The sequence below is a fragment of the Oncorhynchus clarkii genome, chromosome 4 (assembly GCF_045791955.1).
Source record: "Oncorhynchus clarkii lewisi isolate Uvic-CL-2024 chromosome 4, UVic_Ocla_1.0, whole genome shotgun sequence".
Taxonomy (NCBI): domain Eukaryota; kingdom Metazoa; phylum Chordata; class Actinopteri; order Salmoniformes; family Salmonidae; genus Oncorhynchus; species Oncorhynchus clarkii.
The window spans coordinates 4028815-4050752 of record NC_092150.1 but is presented as its reverse complement, the minus strand read 5'-3'; the positions used below and the strand labels follow the sequence as shown (position 1 = coordinate 4050752).

General features: G+C 44.7%; 1 protein-coding gene and 1 pseudogene across 1 annotated transcript in view; both read right to left on the bottom strand.

Annotated features, from left to right (window-relative positions):
* The window catches only part of LOC139406322 (tripartite motif-containing protein 16-like), a 138959-nt gene that overhangs the window by 57699 nt on the left and 59322 nt on the right, over positions 1-21938 (bottom strand). The gene's annotated exons all lie outside the window — the stretch shown is intronic.
* Positions 5525-6833, bottom strand: LOC139406327 (E3 ubiquitin/ISG15 ligase TRIM25-like; annotated as a pseudogene).

The following is a 21938-nucleotide window of genomic DNA, read 5'->3' as shown; positions in this document are numbered from 1 at the left end:
AACAGTTTCAGCTGGACTTTCACCTAATCAAAGAATTAGCCCAGCAGGAGAAGCTCTCCCTTGATAAAGATACCCCCACCCCGAGCGGGTCAGACCAGACCTCTTCATTACGTAACCCCACAGACGAGCAACCCCCAGCGGAGAGTCAACCTCCCAGCACAGATTACCACTCCCTCATTTAAAATGAAGGACAAATTCACCCAGCTGGAGGTAAAGCAGGTGGAGCTGGAACAGCAGGTAATTACACTTCAGTCAGCACAGACCCAGACAACAGTCCAGTGTAACGGATGTGAAACGGCTAGCTTAGTTAGCGTGGGCGCTAAATAGCGTTTCAATCAGTGACGTCACTTGCTCTGAGACCTTGAAGTAGTAGTTCCCCTTGCTCTGCAAGGGCCGCGGCTTTTGTGGCGCGATGGGTAACGATGCTTCGAGGGTGACTGTTGATGTGTGCAGAAGGTCCCTGGTTCGCGCCCGGGTATGGGCGAGGGGACGGTTTAAATTTGTACTGTTACATTGATGCTGTTGACCCGGATTACTGGTTGCTGCGGAAAAAGAGGAGGAAGGTCAAAAGGGGGGTGAGTGTAACGGATGTGAAACGGCTAGCTTAGTTAGCGTGGGCGCTAAATAGCGTTTCAATCAGTGACGTCACTTGCTCTGAGACCTTGAAGTAGTAGTTCCCCTTGCTCTGCAAGGGCCGCGGCTTTTGTGGCGCGATGGGTAACGACGCTTCGTAGGTGTCAGTTGTTGATGTGTGCAGAAGGTCCCTAGTTCGCGCCCGGGTATGGGCGAGGGGACGGTCTAAATTTGTACTAAATTTGTACCAGCACAACAAGACCCCCTTAACCAGACCTGGAATGCTGGAGGTGGAGAGAGACATATCTGCACTTTGGACAGTGGTGAGACAACTACAACAGGAGAAAGAGGAGAAGAACAGAGCACTCGAGGAGAGGATCAGACTGCTTGTGCAGGAGAGGTTGAGGGGGATGGAGGAGAGGGTGAGGGGGACGGAGGAGAGGTTGAGGGGGACGGCGTGTGACAGAGAACAACCCACTTGAGAGGTGGCCACCCCCACAGAGAAGCCAGCAGAACAGCCCACCTCAGCACCCGACAAAAGTCTCGACACCACAGCAGAACAGTCCACACCAGACCCTGATCATAGAGTTGACATCACAGCAGAACAGACAAATGAAGAACCCCAAGCCCAGAGGCTCTCACCCCCTCTGAGCACCCCCCCTGTCAGCCACCCTGATAGCCCTTCTGACAACCCCCCCACACCCACTGAGGACAAACACAAGACACAGATTGTACTACTTATGGACTCAAATGGGAAATATATAGAAGAAAAAAACATTTTTCCCAAACACAGTGTGTCTAAACTCTGGTGTCCAAACACCCAGCGCGCCCTCGACCTTCTGTCTAAGGACCAACTAGGCTCACCCAGCCACATAATAATACACACAGGCACAAACGACCTGAGAGCACAGCAGGAAAGGGTGGCCACAGCACTGAAGGGAGTGATTGAAAAGGCTTCTTCTACTTTCCCCAAAGCACAAGTGGTTATCTCCACCCTGCTACCACGAAAATACTTCCACCCTGCCACAATACAGCGGGTAAATGCAAGTATTTCCCGTGACTGTGCCTCAAAACCAAATGTTTTCCTGGCCCACCACTCCACCCTGGACTTGAACAGCCTATATGACCAGGTCCATGTCTACAAGGCAGCAGTGCCCACCCAGGACATCGCTCTCAAACGTATCCCCAACACTTCACACAGGAGCAACAGATCAATAGACACCCCACCCAGACAAGCGAGACACCCTCCCAGAACTGCAGGACCCCCCCTGGACCTACACATAGAGGACCCACGCCAAGAGGAATTACATCCAGACCACAGCACACCCAGACACATCCACACCCCCACCCCAACCAATCAACACCCCCCCACGTCAACCATTCCCACACCCCATTTAGGCCCCCTCAGATCAGACCTATGCCACTCCTGCCCACCCCATGCACCCCACCCCGCAAAGAGGGCCTCAACATGGAAGCCACACATACGCCAAGGTAGTGAGCGGGCAAACAGTCCCAACCCCCACTCTCACACTCGCCCAAGCCAATGGCATGTACCAGATGCTCAGCAAGCTCTGCTCACACTTACTGGCCTGAGGCCAAACCACGACCAACAACATTGGACAACATTGGACACCAACAACACACGGACCCACTGGTTGCCCTCTAGGTTACAGAGAGCTGGTAGTCCCTTCCACCAAACTACCAGGTGTGAAACAGGGAAGGGACTCAGGGGGGTATGCTAATTTGGTATAGAGCACACCTAACTCACTCCATTAAATTAATTAAAACAGGAACATTCAGGAACATTCTACATTTGGCTAGAAATTCAAAAGGAAATTATCCTAACAGAGAAAAATGTCCTCCTGTGTGCTACCTATATGCTACCTATGTGCTACCTATATCCCCCCACTAGAATCCCCATATTTTAATGAAGACAGCTTCTCCATCCTGGAGGGGGAAATCAATCATTTCCAGGCACAGGGACATGTACTAGTCTGTGGCGACCTAAATGCCAGAACCGGACAAGAACCTGACACCCTCAGCACACAGGGGGACACACACCTGCCTGGAGGTGACAGCATTCCCTCCCACATATGCCCCCCTAGGCACAACTATGACAACACAACCAACAAAAACGGGTCACAACTCCTGCAGCTCTGTCGCACGCTGGGTATGTACATAGTCAATGGTAGGCTTCGAGGGGACTCCTATGGTAGGTACACCTATAGCTCATCTCTTGGCAGTAGTACTGTAGACTACTTTATCACTGACCTCAACCCAGAGTCTCTCAGAGCGTTCACAGTCAGCCCACTGACACCCCTATCAGACCAAAGCAAAATCACAGTCTACTTAAACAGAGCAATACTCAATCATGAGGCATCAAAGCCAAAGGAACTGAGTAATATTAAGAAATGCTATAGATGGAAGGAATGCAGTTTGGAAACCTACCAAAAAACAATTAGGCAACAACAAATTCAATCCCTTTTAGACAATTTCCTGGGTAAAACGTTCCACTGTAATAGTGAGGTGTAAACTTGGCGGTAGAAAATCTTAACGGTATATTTGACCTCTCAGCTTCCCTATCAAATCTAAAAATCTCAAATAGAAAACCAAAGAAAATTAACAATAATGAGACAAATGGTTTGATGAAGAATGCAAAAATCTAAGAAAGATATTGAGAAACCTGTCCAACCAAAAACATAGAGAACCGGAAAACCTGAGTCTACGCCTTCACTGTGGTGAATCACTAAAACAATACAGAAATACACTACGGAAAAAGAAGGAACAGCACGTCAGAAATCAGCTCAATGTAATTGAAGAATCCATAGACTAACCACTTCTGGGAAAATTGGAAAACACTAAACAAACAACAACACGAAGAATTATCTATCCAAAATGGAGATGTATGGGTAAACCACTTCTCCAATCTTTTTGGCTCTATAACAAAGAATAAAGAGCAAAAACATCTACATCTCTGAATAATTTTGCACGCCCAATTTTTCAGTTTTTGATTTGTTAAAAAAGTTTGAAATATCCAATAAATGTTGTTCCACTTCATGATTGTGTCCCACTTGTTGTTGATTCTTCACAAAAAAAGACAGTTTTATATCTTTATGTTTGAAGCCTGAAATGTGGCAAAAGGTCGCAAAGTTCAAGGGGGCTGAATACTTTCGGAAGGCACTGTATCTTTGGGAGGAAGTCCAGCCTGTTTGACAAAAATATATATTTTTTTCTCCAATTTTTGCAGCCATTACTGACAACTAATCAAATGTAATGTTTTTTACCAAAAACTCTACATGGAAAGCAGAAAGATGTGATCAATTAAATACAACGTTAACTAGATATTATCTGTGTCATTTATAGCCTGGCACAGATAGTAAAACTACTGTAGCGACCCGCACAGACAGCTGTGTGTTATCAAATCAAAAGTCAAATCAAATCAAATTTATTTATATAGCCCTTCGTACATCAGCTGATATCTCAAAGTGCTGTACAGAAACCCAGCCTAAAACCCCAAACAGCAAGCAATGCAGGTGTAGAAGCACTTATGTTTTCGGCTAGTAGGTGGTTGTGTTGTACTTACCAGTTCCCAGTGTTCGCGGGGTCCGACATGCCAATCAACCTGCTATCTGCCAATCACAGGAATGCCTGGGATGTTCTGATGCCGGGCATCCTGGTGGTTGGCGGAGTGGCGTGGAGGGGGCGGGGCATTGGAAGTTAAGGTTCAGCCTTTGTTCTCTCTCTTACGTCTGGGCTTCACAAGAGAAGGTCCCGATTGGCTTGTGGGGTATCTTTCATTTATTTGGCGTGAGCTAAGGCCAAACAGTAGCCTGTGTAAAGTTGCTAATTAACCGTCAATTTGTAACTCAATCCTCTGTCTGGACAATTGTTCCTTTATGATCTAGTCAGGTCATTACACTACATTAAATACAACGTTAACTAGATATCATCGCCACATAACTTATGTCGAATTTAAAAGACACCGTTACCGTTAGTAACGTCTGTTACACTGTAACTTACAGGCAGCCTCACATAAAAACCTATTGGTTAACAATGCTTTGATTATGACCAAAGTCTATAGTAGTGAAAACTCTCTCTCTATTCTAACTTACCACACATTCACATCACTGCCTCGACATGAATGTGTCCTGTCAGAGCCGTTTCCTGTCCGTTAACTGTTAACAGTCTCGAGCCACAGCTTAACCAATGAGCTACAAGGAGGACTGACAGTCACGAGCGGTGCAGCAGCCTCTGCAGCAGCAGCCTCCCCCGGGTCCTAGTGCCCGCCCGGTAAGACGGTTAAGATGCGATGGAACGGTTGACGGAGAGAAAATAAATCACAGAGAAAATATATTGACTGATATATTTAATTGCTTAGGGAAGCTTTAGCTTTGGCTTTAATACATTCTGAAAATACTTGAAAACCAAAAGAGAAAAGAATAGTTGCCCTCCTCAGGAACAACAAAACCCTCACAGACCAACTTCTTCTTCTATGATATAATGGAGGTCCTCAAACCAACGTTAAAGGTGCATGGCGCCACCTACTGTGCTGGAGTGTGTTCAATCACGGTTTACACCACTCTAAATCCTCCTACCTTACTCAGTACTTCTGAGAAAATAACAGAGTCCCACTAACTTCTAATAGACCCTCCCCCATCCCCCAAATCTCTTCCAAGTGTAATGTTTACTGTTAATTTCTGATTGTTTATTTCACTTTTGTTTATTGTCTATTTCAATTGCTTTGGCAATGTAAACATATATTTCCATGCCAATAAAGCCCTATGAATTTAATTCAATTGAGAGAGAGACAGTTCCATATTAATGTATAGGGGACATGAGTCGTCATGGTTACTCATGGTTATGTGATGAGGCAGCCCAGTCGGTTACATGAACCAGTCTATTCTCTGAAAGGGGTCCAGACAGCATGTTCCCAACAGTGGGGTCAGTGGGATTGAATAGGTGCCCCTCTCTCTCTCTCTCTCTGACTATAGGAGAGAAGTGAAATGGTGTGTCTCCTCTGGTCAACAATACTCACCTTGAAAGACTCCACAGCCTGTTGGAGCTCCTTCAGCTCCTTCTCTCTCTCCTGGAATCTCTGCTGGACCTTCTGCTGACTCATCCCCAGCTGTCTCTGTGGAGAATCACTCTTCAATGAGCTATCAAGCTTTATTAGTCCAGTAGATCAATAGTATAGTAATGTGACATAGGACCCATAGAGAGGAAGGTCTACAATCCTGAGGAAGTCCCTTTACAATATTATATTATGTTGCTATGTGAATCATTATAGTTTTTATGGTAGGACTTCATGTATCAAGGGGTTGAGACTGAACTTTGGACTCATAAAAGGCCATTCAGAATGATAACAGTGTTTGACTTTAGAAAATGGTGATACATTTGTAACAAACTCAATATACTCAAGGTTTGTGTTCATATTTGTGGATCCATTTCATATTGTATATAATGTAATGATCTCATATTCAAACAGATTTAGTTCCTACTGTATCTTTAATTCTTTGTTTATCAGACAGCCACCAACAAGTTGTTCTGGTCTTACCTGTGTCTCAGTCCTCTCTGCTGCAGCTGACACTGTATCATGGCCTTTATGTTCATCCATCACACACAGCAGACAGATACACTGCTGATCGGTACGACAGTAAACCTCCAGCAGTTTGTCATGATGAGAGCAGATCTTCTCCTGTAGTTGTGCCGTGGCCTTGACCAGCTTGTGCTTCTTGAAAGCAGGAGATTCATAGTGAGGTTGGAGGTGAGTCTCACAGTAAGAGGCCAGACACGCCAGACAGGACATGAGGGCTTTCTGCTTTCTGGTCCCAGTGCAGACATCACACGCCACATCTCCAGGTCCAGCATTGCACAGAGCAGGAGGGGGAGCAGCCTGGAGTCCTGTCTTCCTCAGTTTCTCCACCAGCTCAGCCAACATGTTATTTTTCCTCAGATTAGGCCTTGGAGTGAAGGTCTCTCTGCACTGAGGACAGCTATAGACCCCTTTCAGAACATCCTGATCCCAGCAGCCCTCAATACAGCTCCTACAGTAACTGTGTCCACAGGGAATAGCCACCGGCTCCTTCAGTAGATCCAGACAGACAGAACAACAGAACTGGTCCTGGTCCAGCAGAACTCCCTGATGAGCCATTTGGACGGTTGTTCACTCTCACACAGACAGACGACAGAGAGACTCAGATCAGTTTCGTTTCCTCAGAAGAGAGTTTGTGGGAGGGGAGGGACTTCCTGGTTCTGCCAGAGGGCTGGGGTTAGATGGAGGGAGGGGTTAGAGGAATGGATGAAGAGAGAGAGGAACTGCATGCAACAGCAAGAGGGAGACAAATAGTTTTGTTCCAAGTTTAGATCCCTTAAGAAATACTAAAGAAAACTATTGTTATTTAAAACATAAGTCATTATTTAACCGGAGCCATATTGTATTGTGCACTGAGCTGAGATCTTCCATTCTCCTCTGCGCTGGTTACACTTCTTTTCATAGTGAACACTTCATTTCATATTTCATTTCAATAACACATTTCTACTTCCTCAATCAGCCTCAGAGGAGCTTTACCTTCTCTACCTGACGGTCTCATTACAACAGGCTGCCCTGGTGGGTCTGATACAGGAGTGTCTGGGCTTCTCTACCTGACCGTCTCATTACAAAAGGCTGCCCTGGTGGGTCTGATACAGGAGTGTCTGGGCTTCTCTACCTGACGGTCTCATTACAACAGGCTGCCCTGGTGGGTCTGATACAGGAGTGTCTGGGCTTCTCTACCTGACCCTCTCATTACAACAGGCTGCCCTGGTGGGTCTGATACAGGAGTGTCTGGGCTTCTCTACCTGACCGTCTCATTACAAAAGGCTGCCCTGGTGGGTCTGATACAGGAGTGTCTGGGCTTCTCTACCTGACGGTCTCATTACAACAGGCTGCCCTGGTGGGTCTGATACAGGAGTGTCTGGGCTTCTCTACCTGACCCTCTCATTACAACAGGCTGCCCTGGTGGGTCTGATACAGGAGTGTCTGGGCTTCTCTACCTGACCGTCTCATTACAACAGGCTGCCCTGGTGGGTCTGATACAGGAGTGTCTGGGCTTCTCTACCTGACCGTCTCATTACAACAGGCTGCCCTGGTGGGTCTGATACAGGAGTGTCTGGGCTTCTCTACCTGCCCGTCTCATTACAACAGGCTGCCCTGGTGGGTCTGATACAGGAGTGTCTGGGCTTCTCTACCTGACCGTCTCATTACAACAGGCTGCCCTGGTGGGTCTGATACAGGAGTGTCTGGGCTTCTCTACCTGACCGTCTCATTACAACAGGCTGCCCTGGTGGGTCTGATACAGGAGTGTCTGGGCTTCTCTACCTGACGGTCTCATTACAACAGGCTGCCCTGGTGGGTCTGATACAGGAGTGTCTGGGCTTCTCTACCTGACTGTCTCATTACAACAGGCTGCCCTGGTGGGTCTGACACAGGAGTGTCTGGGCTTCTCTACCTGACCGTCTCATTACAACAGGCTGCCCTTGTGGGTCTGATACAGGAGTGCCTGTCTGTCTGCTCACACTCAGGTACATGGAACACGTGTCTCCTATTTCTCCTGGACGTAACTCCCTCAGGTGTCATTACATCATGTGACCTGGTTGCCACTGTTTTCACCACACAGGCCTCAACGTTCCATGTTTTCCCATCATGCATTTCCCCCCCTATCATTTGGACTGAGATCACGGAGCACCTTGGACCCTTTGTCATAGTACCTTTTCTGTTCCCTCTTTCCTCTCCGTTAAGAATCACCTCGTCCTGCTGCTCTGTTTCTAGGAGGACAATCTAGTTTGGAGTTTCCTGTTGAACAACAGCTCTGCAGGAGACAGACCATGTTTTAGTGGAGGAGCCCTCTAGTTCAACAAAGCTAGATACGGATCTGTCTTTGAGTCCAGAGCTTTCTTAAGCAGTAGTTTGACTGTTCTGACACCGTTCTCCTCTAACCCATTAGACTGTGGGTACGGTCGGCTTGAGGGGACATGCTTGAACCCCTACAGCTGATCAAAATCACTGAAAGCTGAACAGCTGAACTGTGAGGTGTTGTCTGTACGGACTACCTCGGAGACCTCATGACGAGCAAAGAATGACTGAATGTGAGTTATCAGCTGAACTGTGAGGTGTAGTCTGTACGGACTACCTCTGAGACCTCATGATGAGCAAAGAATGACTCAATGTGAGTTATCAGCTGTTATCAGCTGAACTGTGAGGTGTTGTCTGTACGGACTACCTCTGAGACCTCATGACGAGCAAAGAATGACTGAATGTGAGTTATCAGCTGTTATCAGCTGAACTGTGAGGTGTTGTCCGTACGGACTACCTCTGAGACCTCATGACAAGCAAAGAATGACTCAACATGAAATACTTCCTCTCCTCTATATGACAGTTAGTGTGTAGAAACAGAGTATAGAAACTACTTCCTCTCCTCTATATGACAGTTAGTGTGTAGAAACAGAGTATAGAAACGACTTCCTCTCCTCTATATGACAGTTAGTGTGTAGAAACAGAGTATAGAAACTACTTCCTCTCCTCTATATGACAGTTAGCAGATGTGTAGAAAAAGAGTATAGAAAAGCTTGTCTGTTCAGATTGCTGACTTTGACGAAGGCTCACACTCTTCTCTGTTACTTCCTGCCCGTTTCTATAGAGATGACTTCCTTCAGATAGAACTGAAACGGGATGTGTCACACCCTGCGGTCGTAACCCAATGTCTAATCTAAATATGATTTTTTCCACCATTGCGGCCCATCAGGAAGTCCATGATCCAGTTGCAGAGGGAGGTGTTTAGTCCCAGGCTCCTTAGCTTAGTGAGGAGCTTTGTGAGCACTATGGTGTTGAACGCTGAGCTGTAGTCAATGAACAGCATTCAGCATTCTCATGTAACTGATCCTGTTGTCCAGGTGGGAAAGGGCAGTGTAGAGTGCCATTGGGATTGCGTCATCTGTGGATCTGTTGGGGCGGTATGTGAAGTGGTATGGGTCTAGGGTTTCCAGGATGATGCTGTTGATGTCTGATTTGATTTCAATAGGGGCACCTACAGTGGGGAGAACAAGTATTTGATACACAGCAGATTTTGCAGGTTTTCCTACTTACAAAGCATGTAGAGGTCTGTAATTTCTATCATAGGTACACTTCAACTGTGAGAGACGGAATCTAACAAAAATCCAGAAAATCACATTGTATGATTTTTAAGTAATTAATTTGCATTTTATTGCATGACATAAGTATTTGATAACCAGTAAGAATTCCGGCTTTCACAGACCTCTTAGTTTTTCTTTAAGAATCACTCCTGTTCTCCACTCATCATTTTTAAGTAATTCATTTGCATTCTCCAATCACAGCCATTAAACTCTGTAAGTGTTTTAACCTTTATTTAACTAGACAAGTCAGTTAAGAACAAATTCTTATTTACAATGACGGCCTACCCCGGACAACGCTGGGACAATTGTGCTCCACCCTATGGGACTCCCAATCACGGCCGGTTGTGATACAGCCTGGATTCAAACCAGGGACTGTAGTGACACCTCTTGCACTGAGATGCAGTGCCTTTGACCACTGTGATACAGCCTGGATTCAAACCAGAGACTGTAGTGACACCTCTTGCACTGAGATGCAGTGCCTTAGACCGCTGTGATACAGCCTGGATTCAAACCAGGGACTGTAGTGACACTGATATGCAGTGCCTTAGACCCCTGTGATACAGCCTGGATTCAAACCAGGGACTGTAGTGACACTGAGATGCAGTGTCTTAGACCCCAGCGCCACTCAGGAGCAGTGATCTAAGGCTGAGCCGTTGAGCATTGGAAAACCTCCCTGGTCTTTGTGGTCGAATCTGTGTTTGAATTCCACTGAGGGACCTTACAGATACACTATATATATACAGCAGTATGTGGACACCCCTTACAGATACACTATATATACAGCAGTATGTGGACACCCCTTACAGATACACTATATATACAGCAGTATGTGGACACCCCTTACAGATACACTATATATACAGCAGTATGTGGACACCCCTTACAGATACACTATATATACAGCAGTATGTGGACACCCCTATCAGATACACTATATATACAGCAGTATGTGGACACCCCTTACAGATACACTATATATACAGCAGTATGTGGACACCCCTTACAGATACACTATATATACAGCAGTATGTGGACACCCCTTACAGATACACTATATACACAACAGTATGTGGACACCCCTTACAGATACACTATATACACAACAGTATGTGGACACCCCTTACAGATACACTATATATACAGCAGTATGTGGACACCCCTTACAGATACACTATATATACAACAGTATGTGGACACCCCTTACAGATACACTATATATACAGCAGTATGTGGACACCCCTTACAGATACACTATATATACACAGCAGTATGTGGACACCCCTTACAGATACACTATATATACAACAGTATGTGGACACCCCTTACAGATACACTATATATATACAACAGTATGTGGACACCCCTTACAGATACACTATATATACAACAGTATGTGGACACCCCTTACAGATACACTATATATACAGCAGTATGTGGACACCCCTTACAGATACACTATATATACAGCAGTATGTGGACACCCCTTACAGATACACTATATATACAGCAGTATGTGGACACCCCTTACAGATACACTATATATACAGCAGTATGTGGACACCCCTTACAGATACACTATATATACAGCAGTATGTGGACACCCCTTACAGATACACTATATATACAGCAGTATGTGGACACCCCTTACAGATACACTATATATATACAACAGTATGTGGACACCCCTTACAGATACACTATATATACAACAGTATGTGGACACCCCTTACAGATACACTATATATACAGCAGTATGTGGACACCCCTTACAGATACACTATATATACAGCAGTATGTGGACACCCCTTACAGATACACTATATATACAGCAGTATGTGGACACCCCTTACAGATACACTATATATACAGCAGTATGTGGACACCCCTTACAGATACACTATATATACAGCAGTAGCAAATCAAATCAAATCAAATGTTATTTGTCACATACACATGGTTAGCAGATGTTAATGCGAGTGTAGCGAAATGCTTGTGCTTCTAGTTCCGACAATGCAGTAATAACAAGTAATCTAACTAACAATTCCAAAACTACTGTCTTGTACACAGTGTAAGGGGATAAAGAATATGTACATAAGGATATATGAATGAGTGATGGTACAGAGCAGCATAGGCAAGATACAGTAGATGGTATCGGGTACAGTATGTACAAATGAGATGAGTATGTAAACAAAGTGGCATAGTATAGTATAAAGTGGCTAGTGATACATGTATTACATAAGGATACCGTCGATGATATAGAGTACAGTATATACGTATGCATATGAGATGAATAATGTAGGGTAAGTAACATTTATATAAGGTAGCATTGTTTAAAGTGGCTAGTGATATATTTACATCATTTCCCATCAATTCCCATTATTAAAGTGGCTGGAGTTGAGTCAGTGTCAGTGTGTTGGCAGCAGCCACTCAGTGTTAGTGGTGGCTGTTTAACAGTCTGATGGCCTTGAGATAGAAGCTGTTTTTCAGTCTCTCGGTCCCAGCTTTGATGCACCTGTACTGACCTCGCCTTCTGGATGATAGCGGGGTGAACAGGCAGTGGCTCGGGTGGTTGATGTCCTTGATGATCTTTATGGCCTTCCTGTGACATCGGGTGGTGTAGGTGTCCTGGAGGGCAGGTAGTTTGCCCCCGGTGATGCGTTGTGCAGACCTCACTACCCTCTGGAGAGCCTTACGGTTGAGGGCGGTGCAGTTGCCATACCAGGCGGTGATACAGCCCGCCAGGATGCTCTCGATTGTGCATCTGTAGAAGTTTGTGAGTGCTTTTGGTGACAAGCCGAATTTCTTCAGCCTCCTGAGGTTGAAGAGGCGCTGCTGCGCCTTCTTCACGATGCTGTCTGTGTGAGTGGACCAATTCAGTTTGTCTGTGATGTGTATGCCGAGGAACTTAAAACTTGCTACCCTCTCCACTACTGTTCCATCGATGTGGATAGGGGGGTGTTCCCTCTGCTGTTTCCTGAAGTCCACAATCATCTCCTTAGTTTTGTTGACGTTGAGTGTGAGGTTGTTTTCCTGACACCACACTCCGAGGGCCCTCACCTCCTCCCTGTAGGCCGTCTCATCGTTGTTGGTAATCAAGCCTACCACTGTTGTGTCGTCCGCAAACTTGATGATTGAGTTGGAGGCGTGCGTGGCCACGCAGTCGTGGGAGAACAGGGAGTACAGGAGAGGGCTCAGAACGCAACCTTGTGGGGCCCCAGTGTTGAGGATCAGCGGGGAGGAGATGTTGTTGCCTACCCTCACCACCTGGGGGCGGCCCGTCAGGAAGTCCAGTACCCAGTTGCACAGGGCGGGGTCGAGACCCAGGGTCTCGAGCTTGATGACGAGCTTGGAGGGTACTATGGTGTTGAATGCCGAGCTGTAGTCGATGAACAGCATTCTCACATAGGTATTCCTCTTGTCCAGATGGGTTAGGGCAGTGTGCAGTGTGGTTGAGATTGCATCGTCTGTGGACCTATTTGGGCGGTAAGCAAATTGGAGTGGGTCTAGGGTGTCAGGTAGGGTGGAGGTGATATGGTCCTTGACTAGTCTCTCAAAGCACCTCATGATGACGGATGTGAGTGCTACGGGGCGGTAGTCATTTAGCTCAGTTACCTTAGCTTTCTTGGGAACAGGAACAATGGTGGCCCTCTTGAAGCATGTGGGAACAGCAGACTGGTATAGGGATTGATTGAATATGTCCGTAAACACACCGGCCAGCTGGTCTGCGCATGCTCTGAGGGCGCGGCTGGGGATGCCATCTGGGCCTGCAGCCTTGCGAGGGTTAACACGTTTAAATGTCTTACTCACCTCGGCTGCAGTCAAGGAGAGGCCGCATGTTTTCGTTGCAGGCCGTGTCAGTGGCACTGTATTGTCCTCAAAGCGGGCAAAAAAGTTATTTAGTCTGCCTGGGAGCAAGACATCCTGGTCCGTGACTGGGCTGGGTTTCTTCCTGTAGTCCGTGATTGACTGTAGACCCTGCCACATGCCTCTTGTGTCTGAGCCGTTGAATTGAGATTCTACTTTGTCTCTGTACTGGCGCTTAGCTTGTTTGATAGCCTTGCGGAGGGAATAGCTGCACTGTTTGTATTCGGTCATGTTACCAGACACCTTGCCCTGATTAAAAGCAGTGGTTCGCGCTTTCAGTTTCACACGAATGCTGCCATCAATCCACGGTTTCTGGTTAGGGAATGTTTTAATCGTTGCTATGGGAACGACATCTTCAACGCACGTTCTAATGAACTCGCACACCGAATCAGCGTATTCGTCAATGTTGTTATCTGACGCAATACGAAACATCTCCCAGTCCACGTGATGGAAGCAGTCTTGGAGTGTGGAGTCAGCTTGGTCGGACCAGCGTTGGACAGACCTCAGCGTGGGAGCCTCTTGTTTTAGTTTCTGTCTGTAGGCAGGGATCAACAAAATGGAGTCGTGGTCAGCTTTTCCGAAAGGGGGGCGGGGCAGGGCCTTATATGCGTCGCGGAAGTTAGAGTAACAATGGTCCAAGGTCTTTCCTCCCCTGGTTGCGCAATCGATATGCTGATAAAATTTGGGGAGTCTTGTTTTCAGATTAGCCTTGTTAAAATCCCCAGCTACAATAAATGCAGCCTCCGGATAAATTGTTTCCAGTTTGCAGAGAGTTAAATAAAGTTCGTTCAGAGCCATCGATGTGTCTGCTTGGGGGGGGATATATACGGCTGTGATTATAATCGAAGAGAATTCTCTTGGTAGATAATGCGGTCTACATTTGATTGTGAGGAATTCTAAATCAGGTGAACAGAAGGATTTGAGTTCCTGTATGTTTCTTTCATCGCACCATGTCACGTTAGTCATAAGGCATACGCCCCCGCCCCTCTTTTTACCAGAAAGATGTTTTTTCCTGTCTGCGCGATGCGTGGAGAAACCTGTTGGCTGCACCGCTTCGGATAGCGTCTCTCCAGTAAGCCACGTTTCCGTGAAGCAAAGAACGTTACAGTCTCTGATGTCCCTCTGGAATGCTACCCTTGCTCGGATTTCATCAACCTTGTTGTCAAGAGACTGGACATTGGCAAGAAGAATGCTAGGGAGTGGTGCGCGCTGTGCCCGTCTCCGGAGTCTGACCAGAAGACCGCCTCGTTTCCCTCTCTTTCGGAGTCGTTTTTTTGGGTCGCTGCATAGGATCCACTCCGTTGTCCTGTTTGTAAGGCAGAACACAGGATCCGCGTCGCGAAAAACATATTCTTGGTCGTACTGATGGTGAGTTGATGCTGATCTTATATTCAGTAGTTCTTCTCGACTGTATGTAATGAAACCTAAGATGACCTGGGGTACTAATGTAAGAAATAACACGTAAAAAAAAAAAAAAAAACTGCATAGTTTCCTAGGGACGCGAAGTGAGGCGGCCATCTCTGTCGGCGCCGGATACACTATATATACAGCAGTATGTGGACACCCCTTACAGATACACTATATATACAGCAGTATGTGGACACCCCTTACAGATACACTATATAATGATAATGGTAGTTGAACAGTTGTGTGTGTACTGCCTGGAATAATGAGCCTGTACACCCAGTAGAACCAGGAATGAAGAACGGTAGTGTAAACTGTAACTGTAAACCTATGAGCCAACTGGCCCTGATGCCCTGTACACCCAGTAGAACCAGGAATGAAGAACGGTAGTGTAAACTGTAACTGTAAACCCATGAGCCAACTGGCTCTGATGCTCTGTACACCCAGTAGGACCAGGAATGAAGAACGGTAGTGTAAACTGTAACTGTAAACCTATGAGCCAACTGGCTCTGATGCTCTGTTTCCTAGGTTGAAGAATGTATGGTTTTCTAGCCTTTAACTCACTGGCTATCAGACTGGGGGTTTTAGTGTGTAAATAAAGAACTTGAAGTAGAAGCTAAGACAAGACAGGAAGCAAAGAAACCATTGTCCAATCAGAGAGACAGGAGGCAAAGAAACCATCGTCCAATCAGAGAGACAGGAGGCAAAGAAACCATCGTCCAATCAGAGAGACAGGAAGCAAAGAAACCATTGTCCAATCAGAGAGACAGGAGGCAAAGAAACCATCGTCCAATCAGAGAGACAGGAGGCAAAGAAACCATTGTCCAATCAGAGAGACAGGAGGCAAAGAAACCATCGTCCAATCAGAGAGACAGGAAGCAAAGAAAAGATTGTCAGCACAAACTGACCTGGGACCAGGCTAACTATTCATCAGTTTAAGGGACCAGGCTAACTATTCATCAGTTTAAGGGACCAGGCTAACTATTCATCAGTTTAAGGTACCAGGCTAACTATTCATCAGTTTAAGGGACCAGGCTAACTATTCATCAGTTTAAGGGAACAGGCTAACTATTCATCAGTTTAAGGGACCAGGCTAACTATTCATCAGTTTAAGGGACCAGGCTAACTATTCATCAGTTTAAGGGACCAGGCTAACTATTCATCAGTTTAAGGTACCAGGCTAACTATTCATCAGTTTAAGGGACCAGGCTAACTATTCATCAGTTTAAGGTACCAGGCTAACTATTCATCAGTTTAAGGGACCAGGCTAACTATGGACCAGGCTAACTATTCATCAGTTTAAGGTACCAGGCTAACTATTCATCAGTTTAAGGTACCAGGCTAACTATTCATCAGTTTAAGGTACCAGGCTAACTATTCATCAGTTTAAGGTACCAGGCTAACTATTCATCAGTTTAAGTTGAAGAATCAATACACAAATCAAGTTCAAGATCAAAAATCTATTTTTTTATTAAGTATAAAAAGTTTATAAAACGTAACAATTTATCACCAGAAACAGAGATTTATAAAACATCTGAAACACAAGATATGTGTTGTCAGACATATTTGAAACATCTGTGGATGTTGTGTTGTGTGGAGTCAAAGCCACGATTGAAACATCTGTGGATGTTGTGTTGTGTGGAGTCAAAGCCACGATTGAAACATCTGTGGATGTTGTGTTGTGTGGAGTCAAAGCCACGATTGAAACATCTGTGGATGTTGTGTTGTGTGGAGTCAAAGCCACGATTGAAACATCTGTGGATGTTGTGTTGTGTGGAGTCAAAGCCACGATTGAAACATCTGTGGATGTTGTGTTGTGTGGAGTCAAAGCCACGATTGAAACATCTGTGGATGTTGTGTTGTGTTGTGTGGAGTCAAAGCCACGATTGAAACATCTGTGGATGTTGTGTTGTGTGGAGTCAAAGCCACGATTGTTCCTGTTTATAACAAAGGGAATGGAACATTTTCAATAAAACACATGATTTGAACAAGACAAAGGTAACAGATTACAAATGCAGACAGGAACCTGACTAAATAAAATAAACACGCGATTCAAAGTAAACTCAGCAAAAAAAGAAACTTCCCTTTTTCAGGACCCCGTCTTTCAAAGATAATTTGTAAAAATCCAAATAACTTCACAGATCTTCATTGTAAAGGGTTTAAACACTGTTTTCCATGTTCGTTCAATGAACCATAAACAATTATTGAGCATGCACCTGTCGTTAAGACACTAACATTGAGCACGTCTGGGACCTGTTGAATCGGAGGGTGAGGGCTAGAACCATTCCCCTCGGAAAAGTCTGGGAACTTGCAGGTACCTTGGTGGAAGAGTAGGGTAACATGTCACAGCAACAACTGGAAAATCTGGTGCAGTCCATGAGGAGGAGATGCACTGCAATACTTAATGCAGCTGGTGGCCACACCACATACTGACTGTTACTTTTGATTTTGACCCCCCCTTTGTTCAGGGACACATTATTACATTTCTGTTTGTCACATGTCTGTGGAACTTGTTCAGTTTATGTCTCAGTTGTTGAATCTTGTTCATACAAATATTTACACATGTTAAGTTTGCTGAAAATAAACGCAGTTGACAGTGAAAGGACATTTCTTTTTTTGCTGAGTTCATATTGAAAACAGGTGCTTCCACATAGGTGTGGTTCCTGAGTTAATTAAACATTTAACATCACATCATGCTCAGGGTTATGTGTAAAACCCCCCAGTTACCCGTTTTGGCTGGAAGAAGAGATTTTGGAGACTTTGAAAGAGGGGTCTCATAGATGGTTTAAGTGGTTGTTGTGTGTGTGTATCTCTCTTTGCCTTTCATCATTCAGGCAACCTGGTTATATGTCCATGGTATCACATCAGGACAAGTAAACCAAAGGATGTCCTATGTTTCCTTTCCTAGGATGTCGGGGCTTGCCAGACATTGATGCTGAAGTGAGTGACATATCTAATGAGTGTACCCTCTCGAATTGCATCGACCAGAGAGCCAATGATTTGGCTTCCTAATTTGCATAGGCTTCTGGTAGGCCGAGGCTTTTTGATGGTTGTCTGCAGATAAATGATGAAAACATTTGATGAAGATGGTGAATCCTCACTGCATGTCACACCCTGACCTTAGAGAGCCTTTTTATGTCTCTATTTGGTTCGGTCAGGGGGGGATTTGGGGTGGGCATTCTATGTTCTTTATTTCTATGATTTGTGTTTCTATGTTTTGGCCGGGTATGGTTCTCATTCAGGGACAGCTGTCTATCGTTGTCTCTGATTGGGAACCATACTTAGGCAGCCCTTTCCCTCCTTCTATGTGGGATCTGGTTCTTTGTTTGTGTGCAGGAAGTTTGCACAACGAAGCTGTTCGGTCGTTGGTTTCTTTATTGTTTAGTTTTTTTCTAAAGTTAAAGTTAATTATTATTATTTTATTTTTTTTCCACCTTTATTTAACCAGGTAGGCAAGTTGAGAACAAGTTCTCATTTACAATTGCGACCTGGCCAAGATAAAGCAAAGCAGTTCGACACATACAACGACACAGAGTTACACATGGAGTAAAACAAACATACAGTCAATAATACAGTATAAACAAGTCTATATACGATGTGAGCAAATGAGGTGAGATAAGGGAGGTAAAGGCAAAAAAAGGCCATGGTGGCAAAGTAAATACAATATAGCAAGTAAAACACTGGAATGGTAGATTTGCAATGGAAGAATGTGCAAAGTAGAAATAAAAATAATGGGGTGCAAAGGAGCAAAATAAATAAATAAATTAAATACAGTTGGGAAAGAGGTAGTTGTTTGGGCTAAATTATAGGTGGGCTATGTACAGGTGCAGTAATCTGTGAGCTGCTCTGGCAGTTGGTGCTTAAAGCTAGTGAGGGAGATAAGTGTTTCCAGTTTCAGAGATTTTTGTAGTTCGTTCCAGTCATTGGCAGCAGAGAACTGGAAGGAGAGGCGGCCAAAGAAAGAATTGGTTTTGGGGGTGACTAGAGAGATATACCTGCTGGAGCGTGTGCTACAGGTGGGAGATGCTATGGTGACCAGCGAGCTGAGATAAGGGGGGACTTTACCTAGCAGGGTCTTGTAGATGACATGGAGCCAGTGGGTTTGGGGACGAGTATGAAGCGAGGGCCAGCCAACGAGAGCGTACAGGTCGCAATGGTGGGTAGTATATGGAGCTTTGGTGACAAAACGGATTGCACTGTGATAGACTGCATCCAATTTATTGAGTAGGGTATTGGAGGCTATTTTGTAAATGACATCGCCAAAGTCGAGGATTGGTAGGATGGTCAGTTTTACAAGGGTATGTTTGGCATCATGAGTGAAGGATGCTTTGTTGCGAAATAGGAAGCCAATTCTAGATTTAACTTTGGATTGGAGATGTTTGATATGGGTCTGGAAGGAGAGTTTACAGTCTAACCAGACACCTAAGTATTTGTAGTTGTCCACGTATTCTAAGTCAGAGCCGTCCAGAGTAGTAATGTTGGACAGGCGGGTAGGTACAGGTAGCAATTGGTTGAAGAGCATGCATTTAGTTTTACTTGTATTTAAGAGCAATTGGAGGCCACGGAAGGAGAGTTGTATGGCATTGAAGCTTGCCTGGAGGGTTGTTAACACAGTGTCCAAAGAAGGGCCAGAAGTATACAGAATGGTGTCGTCTGCGTAGAGGTGGATCAGAGACTCACCAGCAGCAAGAGCGACATCATTGATGTATACAGAGAAGAGAGTCGGTCCAAGAATTGAACCCTGTGGCACCCCCATAGAGACTGCCAGAGGTCCGGACAGCAGACCCTCCGATTTGACACACGTAGACGATGTTTAAAACTTATGATTAATGATTTGAGTCAAAGGGGGATTATCATTAGGTTTTGGTTATAGTTCACTTATTGAGTTTCTGAATCGAAGTAGCATAGTGAATGCTAGTTAGGCGTGTTGTGTCTCACTTTTAGAAGCCTCCTGGGATTATAATTTTGGGGGAGAGTGGGGGAGAGAGCGGCCATAAACGACCAAATTGCAAAAGGTCTGCAAATATATACACATAAAACAATTGTTAGAACTATTTGTTTTAGTGCAAAGGTATTTTAGAGAGGCACGCTCACATATGGAACCTGTTGGGGAACAATCAGAATTGGTGGGTAACATAGATGTTTTATATTCATCATATGTTTGTAAGTTACTTCTCATCAGAATGTTATTTTTGTATAATACTGTGGCAGGGTTGCAGTATCTGTTCTCTGTCAAGACTAAGTTGCATGGGCCGCAGAGAGGGGAGAGGTCAAGGGATCATCAAGCGTGTATCTCTTGGCTCCACAATGTCTGTGTGCCAGTCAGTGTGTCTCTGTGATCTTGTCAAGATAGGATGGATTTGATATATGCCTGTTGATATGGAGGATTGGTTTATGGTACTGAGTTTGAGAAAGGAGACAAAGCTGAACAATGAATTATGCCGATGCTGTCTTATCCTGTGTATCTTTGCTATAAAGGATCCCATTTGCCATTATGTGGGGACTCTCAACTTTTCATTAGAGATACTGAACTGTTGAAAGTCAAAATGAGCCGAGTGGATACCACATCTCGAACTGAGTTTTTTTTAAAGAAAAAGGTGAGCACACACAGATTTGAAGTCGAGTTTTTTAATTATGCCTGTTACGTATACTCTGAGCGTGAATTCCTTTGTAAGGAAGGCACCTTGGCGGCGTAAGCAGGGCCGAGTCAGAGGAGAGTAATCTGGGAGTTTTGTGGACTCAAAAGATACTCTGCACTGTCCGGTTGCCAGTGACCAAGAGCCCTCCTGACATTGAATTGATCACAGTGGGGATTTGGTGAGGTCTGTCGGGGTGATGGGCCAGGGGGTCTGTGTGTTCTAGGTGAAACACGGCACTTGGTGAAGCCCTATTGGAAGAAGGACCTCATTCTGTGCGTCTGTGTGATTTGTCTAAGTGACCCTCAGATGTGGTGAATTCCAATTATTTTAAATGTGCTAGCCAGGTATGCCCTGGGTTACTCTGTGTGAGTATTTTGTTATGGGATCACTAGGTAATAGTTGTCGGACCGTTCTATGTGAGCGGGGTAGGGTTGACTCTGTGTGGGCAAACCTTTTTTCTGATGTTCTGTGTGGACGTCTGACCAGTTCTATGTGAACATCTGACCAATCCTGTGTGGGTGATCCTGAAAGTTCTGTGTGAGTACCTAAGATTTCTTAAGTTTTATATGGATTCTGTGAATTATTTGAAATTATGATCAATTGTATGTGTGTATAAAGTAATGCGGAGAATGATTAGATACAATTTAAACCACCCATTCGTAGACGTACGTAGGTTTTGAGTTGGTATCTTAAATGGATAATTTGATAAAGATTAGGTTTTTAAGCACTATTAAAATAATCTACAAAAATCTGGGAAATTGAGCTCTAGAAACTGATTAGAGTGTGTCCACCTTTGGTTATTTTACCCTAACGATGTAACTATAGAACGCTTATTGGAGTATCTCCGTCTGGGGGAAACATTTGAAATTTAACTGCCCTTAAGGTCTGAACATGTTCTATTTTTTCTTCCCAGTATGAGAGAAGTTGCGGGATTTATTGAATAAAGTTAGAGAGAATTAAGGGGGATTCTCGATGTAATTTATAATGTCGTATAAAGCCTAAAGGTTTTCCATCAAACTAATTATCATTGCGTGATTAATGTGATGTAGTAAAGTCATTGGAAAACGTTGCATAAGTAAATGTATGGACTATCAATACAGGTACTGTATGTAGAACCATAGTAAAGACCAGTATGGACTATCAATACAGATACTGTATGTAGAACCATAGTAAAGACCAGTATGGACTATCAATACAGATACTGTATGTAGAACCATAGTAAAGACCAGTATGGACTATCAATACAGGTACTGTATGTAGAACCATAGTAAAGACCAGTATGGACTATCA